This window comes from Thermobia domestica, chromosome 6, assembly GCF_964235325.1.
Source record: "Thermobia domestica chromosome 6, izTheDome1.hap1.1, whole genome shotgun sequence".
NCBI lineage: Eukaryota > Metazoa > Arthropoda > Insecta > Zygentoma > Lepismatidae > Thermobia > Thermobia domestica.
Genome location: NC_137459.1, coordinates 156,137,327 through 156,152,581, shown reverse-complemented (window position 1 = coordinate 156,152,581; position 15,255 = coordinate 156,137,327). Strand labels below are relative to the sequence as shown.

At 35.6% G+C, this 15,255-nt stretch overlaps 1 long non-coding RNA gene across 1 annotated transcript in view; it reads left to right on the top strand.

The window, feature by feature from the left end:
- LOC145688282 (uncharacterized) overlaps nucleotides 1-14,866 on the top strand; it is a 62,136-nt gene extending 47,270 nt beyond the window's left edge. Inside the window, exon 3 of the long non-coding RNA XR_014131867.1 lies at nucleotides 14,045-14,866. This is a non-coding gene — a long non-coding RNA (uncharacterized LOC145688282). The remainder of the gene's footprint in view (nucleotides 1-14,044) is intronic.
- Nucleotides 14,867-15,255: the final 389 nt, after the last annotated feature.

Sequence of the window (15,255 nt, the reverse complement as noted above, 5' to 3'; positions counted from 1 at the left end):
TACTATTTCATTTTGAAGGTGCACTTGGAGGAAGGAAGTGCGGATATATATATATATATATATATATATATATATATATATATATATATATATTAAAAATTACCGATCTTAATTTTCGGGGTTGCTGAGATAAACAGTGACATTTCCGATAAAGCTTAAATTCAAATTCAGGCCCGTAATTTAGGGGAGGGGGAAGGGTAGATATATAAAAATGATTGAAAATAGCCTATGTCATTGTCGAATCCATAGTTTTCGGAGTCGCTGAGGTGAACAGTGACACTTTCGATGCCGTTTAAATCCAAATTCAGGCCCGCAACTTGGGTAGGAAGAGAGATATAAAAATGATTGAAAACAGGAGCGTCATTTCAGATTTTTCTTGTGGGGAGAGGGGCAAGATCCCTTGATACAAGTAAAATTTCGCACTTTTCACTGATTTAGTACTATTCTATTGATAAATCTCAAACTCAAGTTGGGGCATTTGCCCCTCCTTGCCACCCTAAATGACTCCCCTGACTGAAAATGGCCGATATTAGTGTCAAATCCATAGTTTTCGGTGTCGCTGAGATGAGCAGTTACATTTCCGATGCTGTTTAAATCCAAATTCATCCACACAACTTGGGGGCGGGGAAATATATAAATATGATCAAAAAGGACCGATATTAGTGTCGAATACATAGTTTGTGGGGTCGCTGAAATGAATAATAACACTTCCGATACCGTTTAAATCAAAATTCATCCTCGTAACTTGGGGGCGGGGAAGAGGGGAAATATATATATATATATATATATATAAATGATCAAAAATGACCGATATTAGTGTCGAATCCATAGTTTTGGGGGTCCCTAAATTCATTGGTGACAGTTTTGGTGCCCTTTATACCCAAAATGAAACGCATTCTTCCTTTGCGAAGAACGGGTATTCTGCTAGTCTTCATTAATAACGAACGGAAATTTCACATGTTAAATTCTTTTGTCGCTGCTCAAATTTACGCACTTGTGTGGTGTATGTGTGTATATGTAAATAAGATCATCTTTCTTTTTGAGTTGTTCGAAAAATATAATTACAAATAATAAAAAGGGATTTTTATTAGAAATCAGAAAACTAAAAAATAAAATTAAAAGCTGTTGCTTTAAGTATTTTTCCTGCTAGCGAAATACATTGTATGTATGCTGCAGACACGTTACAGCTAATAAGATTAGCATCAGGCGAAGAAACTGTTTTTAAATTATATTTTCCGGGTTTTGCCAATATTTCCGAACAAAAGATTTTTTCTAATGGATTCAAAATTTCCGGAAATTTTATTGAGCACAAGGAAGATACATATCTCCATAAAATATACAGTGTATTTGATTCTAACATACAGATGATGATCAGAAAAATGGAAACACCTGAACGAAATTGCAACTTACCAGATTAATATGGTGTCGGGCCACCTTTCGCCTTCAGAACAGCCTTAATGCGACGTGGGATGGAGGCATAGAGGTCGTGAATGGTAGCAAGTGGAATTTTACACCATTCCTCGTTTAGGGCATCGGCCAGTTCTGTGAGAGAGGATGGAGGTGGAAATCGTCGCCGGAGTCGTGTTTCCAAGACGGACCACAGATGTTCAATTATGTTGAGATCTGGGGATTGGGCGGGCCAGGGGAGGTGTTGAACTTCATCCCGATGTTCCTCAAACCACGCTGCAACAACGCCAGCTGTGTGAATGAGTGCATTATCTTCCTGGAAGATGGCGTCATTGTCCGGGAACAGCATCCGAACCATCGGATGCAAGTGGTCTCCTAAAATTGCGACATAATCATTGGCAGTGATTCGTCCGCTAAGTGTGACCACAGGACCCAATGAAAACCATGATATTGCGGCCCACAGCATCACCGAGCCGCCGCCATGTTTCACAGTTGGGCGGAGACACTGCAGATCATAAGCTTCTTTGGGCGTTCTCCACACATAAACACGGCCCGTGGTTGGGAATAGGGTGAAGGATGACTCATCCGACCATATCACACGTTTCCAGTCCTCAACGGTCCAAGTTGCATGGTCGCGGCACCATTTGTGGCGTGCGAAAGCGTTATGGTCCCATGAGCGTTTTGGCCCGTGCAACACGACCCCGTAAGTTCATCTCATGTAATTCGCGGCGGACTGTGATTGTCGAAACAGGGTGGGGGAGGTGCTCATTGAGTTCCTCCGTCACTTGCTCCGCAGTGGCACGACGGTTCTGCGTGACAATGCGCTGTAATACCCGGCGTGACCTGTCACTCATGATTTTCTTCCGCCCACTGTTCCGCTTCCCCGATGTGGTTTTCCCGTGTGTTGTGTAGGCCGTCATCACCTTCGATACTGTCCCACGCGACACACCTAACACAGTAGCCACTGCCGTCACACTCACTCCACATAACCGCGCACCAACAATTTGCACTCTTTGAAAATCTGAGAGGTCTCCCATTTTACACTACCTCCGTCTGCTGCAGCCACTGGACACTGCTGTTCCACTGCGCCTGACGTAGAATGGAGACCGACCTAACACACCACCACCAGCGGTCCGGTGCTGCGGGCGCCACGACACCACTGCCAACCCATGCATCTGACGTGTTCCCAACTACAGGTGTTTCCATTTTTCTAATCACCATCTGTACTGGTATTAACTAAAATGATTCTGGCCCTGTTATTTTAACACTGCCCTGTCATAAAAATGTAAATTTATAAGATTACGTAAGATCATTTAAATGCACCAATATTAATTAAACTAACTAGGATTATATTTTAGGATCTTTTGTAGCCATAACTCCATTCTATCACGGTGCTAAATTTAAAGATGATGTTATTTGTTGCCACAAAACTTCCCTATTCTAATACAAGAAACATAACTATTCAATGATCTTAAATGTAAACTTGTTAGTTTTTATTTTAAAAGTATAATTTAGTAAAATATTTGAAAATTCCAATTTTTCCGTTTTTTTTTTTTCTTTCAAGCTCGGGAAAAATCTTTAAAGAAACTGGTTTTTTACCCAAAATTTCCGTTTTTTTCAGGCCTTTACAACACTAATCATGATAAAACTTTTACTTACGTGAACCCGGCAACACTGCTAGTATCACGAAATGAGTTATCAGCTCTACAACGATGCTGGAAGTGCCCCCTGTTCTGATTCAAACACTGGTTCACCATGTTGGCAGCAACTTTATGAAGAGTAGAAGGGTTGATGTTCTTAATGGCACTGCGAATGTTCGTTTACAGGCCTTGTATAGTTCGAGAATTGTTCTTGTATACCTTTTGCTTTAAGTAGCTCCATAGAAATGAATGGCACTGTTTCCGGGTGCATGTAAGTAAAAGTTTTATCATGATAATTTCTAAGTTTCTTTTACAATGTTTTCAGGACTCGCATAATGTAGACAGATTCTTAACATACCTTTTGATGCACTGGAACATCACCAATGTTGCCAATTCAGAGTGTAAATTTCTGAAAACTACGATTTCCTTAGTTTCCCCTTACAGAGGCCTCATCCGATTAGTTATCGGTTGAAATGAAAATTTCTTTATCTGCTCCATAGTTTACAAGCTACTACAACCAAACAAACCGAAAATTAACGACAGAACATCCATACGTATGAGTTATGGGTCAATTTACGTGTTGTGCAAAAAAAAAAATATTTACACCTTTGGTTACATCTGGCAACACTGTGTGGTTCCTAGTGCACTTCAATCGTTACTTTCTAGTTTAAAAATATATGCATGAACAAAGCTTCACTTTGGTATAACCACTATGTGTATATCGCTTCAGGTTCGAAAGTTCTACTATCCCAAACTCCGGGATGCATTGTATATTGGACACCCTGTACTATTGAAAGCTGGTATAAACACTTGACAGCTGTCTTTTTTACCGACCGACCGTAGCTCAATCTGGGAATAGAATTTTCCCGAGTGCCCTCCGGTTATTTCATTTGATTTATTTGCCTGCTTCATTAGCTTACAAAGCATGAAAAATTCTCATGTAAGCATTACAGTTGTCAGAAAGAAAGAAAGAAAGAAAAAAAAACATACAATATTGTCAAGTATCAGAGATATACATCATGCATCTTTCTAAAATACATAACCACATAATAGGATATATTAAGTATAAAAACATGACAATTTACATCGTAATTAGGTAACTGTTTGTACCAGACCAGCATGTACTCACGAGTATCTGTTATCAACTCTTCACCTAATGAGTCATTTAAATATTCTTTAATGGTGTAATAGCACTTTTCAGCGAATAGATTATATAACGTCTTACCAAGAATGGAAACATTAGCCATATTTTTCAAGTGCAGAGCAAGTTTATTATACAATCTGACACAATTCATGTACACGGTATTGCTTATATTAGCATATTTTTGATGCATCACAAATATGTCACTACCTTTTGTCTTGTATTATGGTTATGAACATTTTTGTTAAAGATAAAAAGATGTTTGTTTTTCACAGTAAAAAGAATAGATTAATAGATGTATAAGCTGGGGAGTGTTAAAATTTTTGCTTCTATGTAAACCTTTTTACATGTCGATTTTGTGGGTAATCCAAAAATTATTCTAATCGCTTTCTTTTGCAATCGGAAAGCGCTTAAACTATTTTCCGCAGATCCCCAGTGTATTATGCCGAAGTTAATTAATGAATTAAACTTGGCGCAGTAAAAGCTAAGAAGTGCTTCTTTCGACACAGTACCTTGAAGTTTGTATAAGGCAAAACACACGCTACTTATTTTCTTGCTTAAAGTGGAGATATGAGGAGACCATGGATGATCGTCACTTATGATTACACCTAAAAGCATGCAAGAATATTGGAGTAAGTTAGAAGATTTTTTTATTCTAGGTGATATACGCGGTTTTCCTGGAAAATGAAAATGTAAGAGAATCGATTTATCATGATTTATAGTTAACCTGTTCGCTGTTAACCATTTTACTAATTTGTCCGTAAAAATCTCAGATTTCCTCTCAACTTCTACTGATTTTCCTGATATAGTGATGTCATCAACATATAGAATACATTTTGCTGGATACATATGTTCTAACAAGTCATTTATATATATATATAATATCTCAGGAAGAGAATAGAACCCAAAATGTAACCTTGGGGAACACCTCTGATTACAGTTGACAAAGACGAACAAGTTGTTTGAAACCCATCTGGTGCTATTTTGATATTTTGGTATTTGTTGTTTACTGGATAAATAAGAGAAAAAACAGTTGTGAGCTACTCCTCTAATACCATAAGCATACAACTTGCTTAAAAGAATAGCATGATCAATTGTATCAAAAGCTTTGGATAAGTCGATGAATAGGCCAACAACATACTGTTTTTTAATTCAAGAGCTATATTGGACGTGTAATCAAACAAGGCTGTTTCAATACATTTCTTATTTTGGAAGCCATGTTGCGATGGTGATAGTAAGTTACATGACTTCAAAAAATTGTAGAGTCGTGACTTCATCACATATTCAAACATTTTTGAAAACGTGGAAAGAATGGAGACTGGGCGATAATTTCTTACATCATGCACACTGCCCTTTTTATGGAGAGGAATTACTTTTGCCACTTTTAACACTGATGGAAAATATCCTTTCTCAAGAGATAGGTTTACTAAATAACAGAGATGATTTACAATGAAAGGAAAACATAATTTAATACAACTCCATCAAAACCTGAAGATCCCGAATTGGACATCGTACTCAGTATTTTCCATAACTCCTCTAACTGTCGCTGGAATTAAAAAGAACGTGTGTGAATGCATTGGAATTTTCATCGAGTCGTCATAACTCGCTTGTATGGGGTTAGGTAATTGTACACTATCTAGAAAATAATCATTGAAGACATCTGCAATCCGCTTAAGTTCTTTAATAATTTCGTCCCCAACTTTAACATACTCAAAGTCGCTCTTTTTATTGTTTGTTCCACCATTTAAGGTTTTCTACATAGTTTTAGCTTTATTAGTAGAATTAAGTATAGAGGAGCTAGCTATTTGATAGTAATTTAGCTGTTTTAATTACTCTTCTGTATATTTTCCTGTACTTAAAAATATAATTTCGAAACATGTGAGGAAGTGATGTATTTATTTTGAGTAATCTATTATATCTAAATAGGTTACTTTTAGAAATTTTAATACCTTTAGTTAACCACGATTTAGTAGACGCCATCCGGATTTTACGAGTAACTTTTGGAAACGCCATGTTGAAGTAATGTAAGAAAGTTTCAAAGAAGTATTTAAACTTACATTCACTGTTAGACGTTTATATATTCCGTTCCAAGACTCGTGAGAAAGCAAGAAATTAAGATATTCCATATTATGACTGGAGAAAATTCTCTTTGTAACTGTGTATACTTTAGACTTAAGAACAGTGGTATTGTTTAAAGTGATTTTTTAAAATAATCGCATCATGATCAGAAAAGGAACAAATACTTCAAGGTTATAGGCCAATTGTTTTTTACTAATGATGAACTGATCTAGGGCACTTTTATTATGACGTGTCGGTACATCCACTAGCGCTTGGAGATTGTACACATTCAGCAGATCTTGTAGATCGGATTTCTTTTTTGTTTCCACTATCCAATTTACATTAATATCACCACAGATGACCATTTTTTCAAAGTCTTTTCGTATGAAATCCAAAAGACTTTCGAGTTTCTTTAAGAAAACAGTAAATATGCCGGATGGCGACATATAAATGCATATAATACAAATGTTAACATTTGGTAAATTAATGGCTACAGTTTCAAAGTCAGATTCAAAGTCGAAGGATATCTAGAGTCTATACTGACTGAAAAATCAACTAAATTAAAATGAATCAAGGAAAAGCTTCAAAATCTGCAATCAGAGAGATCCACTTAATTTATCAGAAAAATCATGTTATTTTGATTTAATTGCGTGAAACACTCGGTATAAAATAATAATAATATCATGTTTACAGTTTGAGCACAAACAGCTGTTCATTCAAAGTTCCTTCGTGGCTAAGTGGTTAGGGTACGTGCCTTTGGCGTGGGAGGCCCAGATTTGATTCCCGGTGGGAGCTCATGTGGTTCGGATTCCACGTTAATCAACAGGTCCACGTCTCAAATAACCTCACTGCTGAACGGGACGTTAAACTCAAAATCAACTCAACTCAATTCGTCATTGAATTTACATTTGCTAATTATTGCCACAAAGGTTCTTTTGCATACAGGGTGTTTCGTTACAAAACCAATAAATTTTGGGAGGTGATTTCTTACACCAAAACGCAAAAACAAGTTCATATGAACAACCACAGAAAAGCAATATATATTGAGAGAATCGATCTCAGAAGTCGAAAAATGTCAACTATCGGATTGGTAAATTAAATTTGGTAAGACGTTGAATGGTTCATGATATTCATTTTATAAACAAAATATCTCAATGAAAAAATATCCAAATTGCTCTACAAATGACATAATTATGGTGCTTTTAAATTTATCAGTAATCCTCTTGTGCTGATTGAGATGCGGAGAATTACCATCAATTTGCAGGTGAATTAAGACTGCGAGAAGGACTTACGTTTGCTAAACATAATCCTCTATTCAAAAGCATGAGGTTAACAATAATATATATATATATATATATATATATATATATATCATATAAAAATAATTGAATTTTAACACAGGTAAAAGTGTCATTTCAGCCATAGTTTCGAGGATTGTGAATACAGTGAAGTCCGGTAATCCGAACACCTGGTATAATCAGATCCGTATAATCAGAACATCTGGTTAATCCGAACAGATCCGGGAGTTTTTTTTTTCTTTTTTTTTTTTTAACAAAGTACTTTCGTTAAATACAGATTCTTTTTCTTCAATGCATGTATTTAGGTTTAAAGCCACATTACGACAATTACACAAAGTTTAAAATAGAATACAGTGTACATACTGTACAACATTGAAACTTGTAGGTTTAGTATGAGTGGAATACAGTAATATAGTAGAATAGGTATTGTACTGTAACGTATACTGAACATACAATAGTGGTAGTGTACATTACTAGTATTGTACTAGTATCTACCATAGTATCATAGCACCGTACTAGTATTACTTGTTACAAGACATGAACTCAGTTATTGTCTTTTATTGGAGTGAAGAGAGTCTATTGGACGACGCGCAGGGTTGTTGGAATTTTCCCCAACCCAAAATTCCCCAGTGTGTTTTATTGGGTAAAACCCATATAAAAAAAAACACAATAAAACCCAAAAAAGACCATCTCAAAAAATACACTTCAAAACTTGAATTGAAATAATAATCGAAATATGATTATAATTACTTTCTTTTAATCGTACTTTTTAGTGTATGCCTAGTTTCAAAATTGGGTTAAAATGTGTATTTACAACCAGAACAGAACACCATTGAAAGCAAACAAAAAAAAAAAAAAAAAAAAGATTTGGGAATAATTCATAACGAATTTTATTTGCGCTCGATCAAATTCGCTGTAACACTGTTCAACTGTAATCTATTATATAAAAATGAAAGAATTTTGTGCGCGCAACACGGGAAAACGGTTAAACCGTTTGGAATGAATTTTTGGGTGCACGTACTTCGAACTAGGTGTTTAATCAGGTTACTTTGATTAAAATGTGTGTTCTATGGGGGAGTGGATGTTCAAAATCTATGCGAAGATCTTAGTATCTCACGATTCTGTCAAGTTAGGAAGATGACATTTTTTATGTCAACTTCCCACTAAAAGTAAGTGAACCCTTGTCCCAGTATTTTTGAAAGTTTCCATTTTAAGTGGGGAATGGAAGCATTTTCTATAATTTGAAAGCGATTTTAACTGTTGTTTCTGATCATATAACACAGGGAAACGGTTAAGCAGTTTGAAATGAATCTTTTGAACATACAGGAGTTAGTACCTACCTGAGCTGGGCTTTTTATATTATTTTGATTCAAGGGCGCATCCTAGGAGAAGGAATAAAGGAAGTTCAAAATTAATGTAAAAAAAAAAAAAAAAAAACGGTATATCACGAGCTCGCCAAATTAGGAATATTAAACTCGGTATATAAACTTTTCATTAAAAATAAGCTGGCATGTGTTGCAATGTTTTTGAAAATTTTCGTTTTGTGAGGGAAGGGGATGATTTTCCATTATTCCTTTGTTCATATTGAAAGCGATGTTGTTGTTTGTGATCGCATCACAGGGAAACGGTAGAACAGTTTGAAGTGAATTTTGATACATAGTTCATTATTATTGTTTATTTATTGTTTTACTTAGACTGTTTTTGAAAATTTCAATTTTAAGGGAAGAAAGAGGGTGTTTTCAGTAATTCCTTTCCTCACATTTAAATCGACTATGTCTGTTGTTTGTGATCGCGTCACGGGAAATGCTTGAACAGTTTTAAATGAGTTTTAGAACACATTTAGTACCTACCTCAAACGACGATATTATTATGTAACTTTCCTTAAAGGGCGTAAGGGAAGGGGAAGGTAACTTTCCTAAGGGAAAAGGAGATTAAAAATTCATGCCAGAAAAAGAATATCTTACTACTATTTCATTGATATGCGTATCCTAATGGAGAGACGAGGCTCAAACATTTTCCTTGGGCCTAATTCTAGCCATACAAAGAAGGGCACTTCAGCTAGTATGGAATGCGGCTATATTTCCTTTGTTTTTGTTATATATTTGGGTATTAATATAAACAGATAAAATGTCTTGCTCCGTGTGTCAGTTAATTACAAATCGAGGACGCTTCACTTGAAAAAGGAAATTACTAAAGATACACCTCTATCTTCTCAACACTAACGACAATCATATCGTGGAACTCCCTATTTATTTTTGCCTATATGATGAAGTCTGTGAAGCACAGTACAATTATTGTATGCCACAATGCCCCTTTAATCGTAAAATATATTGTAAAAAACCAAATTGGCAACTGAAAATGAGAAAAAAAATCCATTTCCAACATTTCAGTTCTTACAAAAATTTTTTTTATTTCTTTTAGAAAAAGAACATCCATTCAATAAAGTAATTTTTTTATCTCGCTCCTGAACTTGAGGTACTATCCCATTATTAGCCCCGCGTGTTTTAATTGAAACTCAAGACGGCTGGCTCAGGGATTTGAATCATAAGTGTAAGAGGGGATTTTATTCCTATTCTGTATTACATAAAACTATCGACCTCTTTGTAACTAGAAAATTGTGGACTTCTTTCTTTTTAGAAATCGAAATACAAGCGAGTGTCAATGGTGCAAAGTCTCTCTCACGAAACGCGTATGGGACTTCACGGATTCCTTGTGCATTATTATTATTATTATTATTATTATTATTATTATTATTATTATTAAGTGTAGTTTAATGTCTCACGATTATGTACCTCGGCTAAGGGAGACTGTGATGATATGGATAATAATGGTGGCATGGCGAAACCACCCCCAAAAACCCATGTACACGATGTTTGTCCACCACAAAACGTACTTGGCGAAAGTTGGGATCGAACTAGGAACCCGCGCCAGACGTGAACTACCAGTGTCACGTGGGAATTTCATAATTTCGTGTGTACAGTATAACATATAAGGTATATTAAGTAGGAATATGGCTTTAAATATACGTACAAAATTTAATAAAACCCAATTTTGCCCAATTTTACCCAATGAAACCCACTGTTTTTTTTTTTTTTTTTTAAACTTGGGGTTTTCACAACCCTGACGACGTGTAGTTTCATCATCGTCTCATAAACTACCGTACGTGGAAAAATAAAGGCATCGAGTGTTTCCAACATTTTAAACATTTTTCCAGTACAGTACATATACGTGACTCAGAAAACGTGTTTTGAAATATTATACACTATGTATTAATACAATAGACCCGTTCACCCGCTTCAACCCGTGATTTTAATGTTATTTCGGCTAATCCGAACAATCACGTAATTCGAACAGGGTTTAGTCCCAATTAGTTCAGATTAGCGGGACTCCATTGTATTTATCAAGGGGTCCTTCTTCAGGTGTTTGACCAATTTGAATTTGGAGTCCACATGTTCTGGAAGAGGGGATCCCGTTAGCTAATTCCGAGTCGCTGTGTTAGTTTACCTAAAGAATTGAGCAGACTTTAATATGTCATTCTCCATTTAATAATTAAAATCACAGAATTACTGCTAAATTGTTAAATCTACACGTACAATCTATCAGCAATTCTTAGAGTGGGACCATTTATTCATTCATTCTTAAAATCATAGAAGAGGGATAGGATGAATCAATGGTTTCTGATTTTCTCAAGAACTACCGAATTTTCGATGAATGTTCAGATAAAGTATACTTTGTTTTGCTGTGAGAAATCTCCCTCGATTGTTTAAGGGTTTAGTGACGGACACCCTGTATCGTGATATATGATGGTGTTTATTATTTGAAAGCAAGGTTAGAGCTTTCACTGATATGGAGACGTGGATACCGACTTAAAAAATATGTCTAATCATAAACGCTATTGTTCGTAGTATAGCGGGTCAGGGATAGTTTACTTAGTCATGGAAGACTAAGTGTCGGGATGGTACCTTACCTAAAGGGCCTAGCCGCTATCTTCTACATTCCTTTCCTGGGTTTATACGTCCGCTGAGAGACGTTATCCATCGGACGTGACGGGTTTAGACCAAGTTCTCAGTCCGTCCAGAAAAGTAAATTAAATATATAAACTTTTTTTTTTTGCAAAAAAAAAAAAAAAAAAAAAAAAAAGTATAGCAGTGTACTTCTCGATATCAATCATTGCTGAAAAACAATTCGCAGTTCATTTCGAAGCTTGTTTTATTTGTATGTTCGTGGTTTTGCTCTTAGCCCTCGTCATACCGAAGGCAAAGGTTACTTTGCTCTCACATGCATTGTTTCTATCTTTCTCTGTTTTATTTTTCCTATTAACACTTAACTTTCTCAAGCTTTTAGTTATTGTCGCCTATCTTTTCCTGAAATATATAGCAACCAGTAAAATGCATTTTAAATGTTCTATTTCATAGTATTTTCTTTTTCTCCTTCTGGGCACAAAATTCCTCCTTCCCCGTTAGTAGCAGACGCAACTCCTTTTGCGAGATTGTTTTTCTAGTGATAGTACATATGCAACTTCCTCTTTTCATACACCTTTTGCTCACTTACTGGAACGAACTCGAAGATTTATTGCCGCAGCAATATATAAATTTCGTTGATTTATATCCTCGGTACTCTATCCACTCATTACTTACAGCTTCAATTTCGTGTAACTCCGTACATACAAAACTGCAAAATAAATTTCTTAGGGTTGAGTGATTAGTTTGAAAACAATTGGCTGGTTCCAGTGAATAACTGGCTAAGTCGGGAAAAGTAAATTTTATAGGAGAGCAGTTTGAAGGTTTCAGAATAGTAGGAGAGCAATCAGATATAACTGGTTTTGACATACTGTAACTTTCTCAATTTTAGGAATTTGACTTAACCGTTCCTATACAGTGTAAATACAGAAATGGCTTATGCCTCCAAAATCCCCCTTCCCCCAAAAAAGTGTGCGTAGCCAATTGTGTACTCGAACCAGCCAATTATATTTTTTAAATGATTAAGTTATTTTTTATAATAAGGTGGTACTTTGTTTCTAAGGGCCATCAGCAGTGTGAATATCTTGTATAGCTAGGGAATCTAACCGAAAACTTTTCGCAGATGTATTTGTGCTAACCACTGCACAAATTCTTCTCCTGAAATATACTTTGTCTTACATGTATACAGGTTTCAAAACAACACCGACAACGTTTGGGAGGTGATTCTTGATACCAAGATAAGACAAAAAGTATAGACCAACCTGGGTGCACAAATGCTTCCTTTCGGAATTATAGGCTGCCGAAAACATGAAAAAATGAACTTTAAAGGTCCATAGCTCCAAAACTATGGGACCTACCGTAGTCGGGTGAAGACATCACTTAGGAACTAATATGTGCCTTATTCGAAAATTCATGTTTCAGAATCCTAAGGTCCTCACGCAACAATATTTATAGAGGGAGTTTGGCTACAGGCATATAATTTGAAGTACTCACCAACTACCTTTATAAAAATTGTTGTGGAAGTACCACACTTTGGTTAGGACACATACTAGTTCCTAAATTAAGTCTTGACCCGACTACGGTAGGTCCCATAGTTTTGGAGCTATGGATCTTTAAAGTTCATTTTCTCATGTTTCCGGTAGCCTATAACTGCGAAAGGAAGCATTTGTGCCCCCATGTTGGTCTATACTTTTGTCTTATCTTGGTGTCAGGAATCACCTCCCAAACGTTGTTGTTGTTGTTTTGAAACACCCTATATATTCTATAGTTACTTTGGGCCGCGGTGGCTCAGTGGTAGAGCGTTCGCCTCTGGTGCATGGGGGTCCGTGGTTCGATCCCAGCTCGCGTCAAGTAAACTTTGTGGTGGACAAACACCATGTGCGTGGGTTTTCTCGGAGTTCTCCCGTGTCTTCCCACTTTCATCATTCCACTATTTCATCCATTTCTCATCATCACCGTCTCCTTTTAGCCTAGCCGGCATAATCATGGGACGTGAAACTTAAAGATTTCATTTTATTTCTATAGTTCCTTTCAATAATAATAATAATAATAATCAATAGTTAGTTTTATTAATTAACTCGTCATAATTGTGACCTTGAAATGAAAAGAATGCCTATTATGAGTTACATTTCACCTGTATTTTATTTCCATTTCACACAATTATTTCTATGAACGTATACTTGTCATAATTCAAGTGAGCACAAAATAGCTCCCCCACTTGTTGGTAGTTCGTGTTCGTGGATAGATTTCGGTAGTGCGAAGGTTAAATTTTTTTTTGCTTTTATTTATTTGTATCCAGTTTTAGCATATTTTTTTTCTAATTCTCGCGCAAGAACATATAATTTTTTTAAAAAAAATGCTACTGGTTTACAAATAAAAGTGACTGTAGGAAGGGTGTTTCTCAGTTTTAACATTTTATGAAATTTTTAATGTGACAGGACAATGCATTTATTTGATCCAACTTGCATGAGTTTTGTAATGTGCATTATGATCAATTTCTTTGTTAGTTTTATTTGGGTGATCTAGAATTCTTCCTTTCAGAAACTTGAAGATGCAGCACACGAAAAGCTCCGATGTCGCCACCACTTAGTTGCTGGCAAACTATGCTATGCAATTAGATGTGTAAGAGATAAGATTAATGTAAAAACAGCTAAGTGTATATATTACTCAAATTTTCATTCTACAATAAAATATGGCTTGTTGTTCTGGGGAAATGAACCTAAAAGTATTGCTATCTTTAGGCTACAGAAGAAAGTAGTAAGAATACTTGCAGGAGTAAAATGGAACTCTTCTTGCAGAAATATTTTTAAGGAACTTGTAATAATGACTCTTCCCTCAATGTATTTGTTCGAAATATTAATGTATTTGAAAAAACATAGTAGTGAATTTATTGTTAACAAAGACATTCACAGTTATAACACAAGAAGTAAAGACGACATTCACTTGCATGCACATAGGACAAATATATACAATAAATCAGTTACGCACAAAGGTACTCTATTATACAATTTACTTCCATCATGTATAAAAAATCAAGTCTCTGTCAATAGCTTTAGATCCAAACTTAAAAGGTACTTGATTGAACATTGCTTTTACTCGGTTGAAGGATATGTAGAAAATAATTCGTATACGTAAAATTAAATGTATAGTAAGTAAATTAGTGAAACCATAAGAATCTATATGTAGTAATAGTATGTATGTTTATGTATACTGGTATATATATAAATGACATGTCCAATTTCGTTGTATGACGATGAACGGATGCAATAAATTATGATTACTTTTTGATACATCTTGGTTATTCAACAGATGTATACATTGTGTATGAAATGAATGGAAGAGTATAATAAATGTTTACTAATACTTATTGTTTTATTTACTTTCCTTCTTTTTACTTTGTTCATGTGTACTTGCTTCTCTAATGGCATTGGCTTTAAAGATAAATCAAGCCAAGCGACCATAGCTCAGTTGGTAGAGCGTTAGATTTGGGAGGCTTTAGGTTCGAATCCGAATTCGGCCTTACTGACTGTTTATCCTCAGTTCCACATAGCAAAAACTGGGATGATATCTTCCCTAAAGAGTTTTGGCCGCTACTGTCGTTATCCCTTTGCCCTGGTGTGTGGTCCCCAAGGCCTATCATCATTCCGACGTAAAATTTTAGGCCAAGTTGAAAAAAAAAAATGCCCAAAAATAAACCGGTAAATTGAAATAAAAATAAAATGTACCGTGTATTTGTGAATCCAAGACTAGGT